Raw genomic sequence first — 4,148 nt, 5'->3', positions numbered from 1 at the left:
CTCCTCCTCCTCTTCCTCCTCTCCTACGCTTAGATTCCCCATCTACCGCCTCGATAACCCACTCCACCCTTCCCTTTACAACTCCGAACTCAACGCCAAACTAGCTAGACTCAAACAACCCATACATAACATATTAGATAAACACCCTTTTCTCATCACGCAACCTTACCAAATCCCAACTCCTGACCTTGCAAAACTTAAGAAACAAAAATCCCATCTGCCTCCCTTCGGACAAAGGGAAAGAATTCTGCATTATAGACAAACCCACCTACAACAAACTAGCTATCGAACACCTCGGTGACACCACACTATACGAAAAGGTTCACAATATCACACCTCACCAACTGGAGTCCACCATCAACACCAGCTGGACCAACATTTATCATCAAAGGAAACTCTCTAAGAAGATTGAACCAAGCTTTGAAGAAAAAAAAGACCCACTTTAGTGAATCGAAAAGGAGTGATGTTTCATCAGGACAATGTGTGACCCCACACTGCAAAGATCACATCACAGAAGATCGAAGAGCTTGGTTTGGAAAAAATTCCTCATCCACCTTATTCTCCCGACCTTGCTGCTTCAGACTACCATTTGTTTCGTTGTTTACAGAATCAATTGGGGGGATTAACTTTCGCAAGCCATGAGGAAGTAGAAACTGACATTTCAGAGTTCTTCGCTTTGAAGCCAAAAGAATTTTACATTGATGGGATTAAAAAGCTTGTAAATAGATGGAAGGAAGTCATAGATAATCAGAGTAAGTGCATTGATGATTAAATTTCAAATAAATATAGCATTTGATCACTTGTTTTCTTTATTACTTCATTAGTCCTATTTTAATATGAAGAGGTGGAAAGATGATTTTCTCTCGCTCAACAAGTGGTTGGCGTTTGATCAAATATTTCCTAACTGGCCAGAGTTTCTGTTCCCAACTTTTGTCTCTCGCTTCGCTATCCCATAAACACAGGAAACACGGATATTTTGTATACCATCCTAGTTGGCGAAGTAAAACGTTGGCCATTGTTAGATCCACACTGTGACCATAATTCTCTTTTAAATGTACAAAGTGACCAATAGGAAGTGCATCAAACAAATTTCCATTATAGAGCAATGCTCTTCTTTGAATTATCTATAAACAGTTTCCATTCGCTAGGATCATACTGTTCAACACCCATCACACTTAACAGTCCCGTCACGTCACAACAGTAAACAAAATCTTTTTCAATTGTAAAGAATGCCGAGAGACCTTTTTCCTTTTTCGGATAAAAGAGTCACGCTTGTTTCTTTCTGCAACAAATTCTTCTCTTTAAGCCTAGAAGCTAACAGTTCTGATAACTCTGTCGACAGTCGTAAGTCTCTAACTAAATCATTAAGTTCTGCCTGGTTGAAATTTTCACGTTCTTTGGTCGATGTTTCTACCAAGTCTAAGCATTGTCATGTTCATGACTTACATCCATTTCGCATATATCACTTTCACATTGAAGTAAAGGTAAATCCTTGAAAATGGGTACTGGTATTCCATCGGAGTGAAGCACTGGATGAATTGCTGAATCCGGATTTTGATAACTTATTTTCTGCCACATTCTCTTGCTATAACCAGAAGTCTTTGTGAGATAAAAGTAGCAATCGTTTACACGGTCCTTTGGCTCCCACCATATCACAGGAATGCCAAATGTCAGTTGTTTCTTTGTACCCTTTGTCCATTGGCGTAGATTTTCGACATAAGCTTTACATATATTGTGCGGGCCCACGATTTATCCTGATCACCAACTTTAATCTTTAAATAAGCCAAGTAGGATCTTTTCACACTGTCACTAACGTTCATACTGTAAAACACCCGCATATATAACAAAAAGAGTCAAGGAAATTCAAACATTTCAAACATGGAGCTACGGGTGGAGCTAATATGGGCCAGCCCACAGAAAAAAGACTAAACGTAATAGAAAAAATCTATTGCCGTTTTAAAACTCAATGACCCCAAATTATCCCCAAAACAGGTCTCAAACTTAGGTCAGCAGAAAAAGGTTAGAATTTGTTGGCCAGTGTAATTTATATGATAACGGTACAGATATGATTGAATAGAATGCGTCCTCCTCTAATGATAGTATAAATACCAATAGTGGGGCCATACTTAATAATCAAGCTCAGAATTCAGAGGGCAAAAGTAGAATAGATAGAAAAAGAATAATGTAGTCTGGTATAATGTTCCCTTTAACTGTGCTATATCTACCAACATATCTAATAAATTTATGGCAATTTTAGATCAACACTTCCCATCGTCCCATAAGTATAACAGAATATTTCCCCGTAAGACAATCAGAATCTCATATTCTGCTCTTCCAAATATAGGTACTATATTGGGAAATTTTAATAGAAGTAATATGAAAATTTAATAGAAGTAATATAAGATTAACACGGGGGATCAATAATAATACTAATATTGTCAATAATGATTAAAACCCATGCAATGATGATAATAATAGTGGATATGTAGGAATCCAGAACAACAGGACTAAATATCTAATATATAATATAAACAATGACACTGCTGTATATGCTAATGCAGGTAATATTGACACAATACCTGGTGGTGCTGCAATAAATTTAAGTGATAGTATAATTGATGAAAGTAGTACTACTATTAACAATAATAATGCTGATGTTAATTATAGTAATGATACTACTACTACTACTACTACTACTACTACTACTACTACTAATAATAATAATAATAATAATAATAATAATAGCAGTAATACTCCCGGTTGCAATTGTAGGGTAGAATCCCATTGCCCATTATTAGGTCGTTGTTTAGCCAAAATGTTGTTTACAAATGTATAATTTTGACTAAAACTGATAGTTTTATCTATATAAGGTGTTCAATAAATATGAAAAATATTAATAACCATCTTCCTTCGTTTAGATTAGACATAAAGCCAACAGTACTTCTTTATCTAGTAAGATCTGGGAACTTAAGGAAAGCAAGAGTAGATTTAGCCTTAAATGGGATATAGTACGGAGGGCGCAGCCATATAGAGATAGCAGATATCGATGTAAGCTTTGTTCTATGGAAATTTATGAGATTTTTATGTACAGAGACAAGAACAACCTAATTAATAATAGATTAAACCTTAGGGTTTCCTGTGAGCATAGCATCACCCGCACATTTAAATATTTTCGAAACAAATCATTATACTCATCATACTTTGAATTTGATGGTATAGATTAGCTTGGGATATCGTATCTTTCATAACTTACCCTCAGGTGTAGTAAATTACAAATTATATTGTGTTGTGTTTTATATATTATATGTTATGTATTATGTTATATAATGTATTATATATAATATTGCCCTCTGGCAACCCCTGCCAGTTTAGTTGGAATTCATCCTTACGGTGATTATACTGTTTTTTCCTTCAATTCTAAGACTTTCTGCTTGATCAGTCACAATATGTATATTTGTAATGAGTTATCAGATAGTAAGACTCCCTTGGGTAAATCTTACACTCCCTATGAACTATATAATTCTACAAACAACAGTGCCTGTAATATTATGTTTTATAAAACTGCATCCAATGATATACTCATCTTAACTTATTTACACCTTGATTTACTTTGTTAGGAATACCTATCCTTATTATTTATTTACCTATTATCGGTTTGATTTTTGATTTTTTTGATTTTTAATGTTACAACTTCTCCTGCCGGTATGCATGATAAGATATAATGCAATATAGTACTTAAATCTATATTTTTCTAGTTATTTATAATTACACTTTATAATTATATATTCTTTACACACACACACATACACACACACACGTCTTTTTTGTATACATATATGTGTATGCCATATTTTTCTACAGTCATATCTCCTTATATCAGTGCACACTTTAAGACTTTTCATAATTGTTAAAAATTTTTGTATACTTATAGAGTTTATGTCACCCCTATCCTACCTATTTTTCTGGGCATTTGCCACTAGCTAATTGACTCATTCTGAGATTTGTTTCTTTAAGTGGTCAAGGGAATAGGAAATGAATTACAATTCCATGGCCAACACTGTGATTCACTTCAGCCACTCTAAAATTGTAGTTGTATTCTCTCTTAGTTTATTTCTGCTACAATAGTGGCACCATGGAATTCTTTCATT

This window comes from Octopus bimaculoides, chromosome 14 (assembly GCF_001194135.2).
Source record: "Octopus bimaculoides isolate UCB-OBI-ISO-001 chromosome 14, ASM119413v2, whole genome shotgun sequence".
NCBI lineage: Eukaryota > Metazoa > Mollusca > Cephalopoda > Octopoda > Octopodidae > Octopus > Octopus bimaculoides.
The sequence above is the reverse complement of the archived record's forward strand: the minus strand, read 5'-3'. Positions refer to the sequence as shown.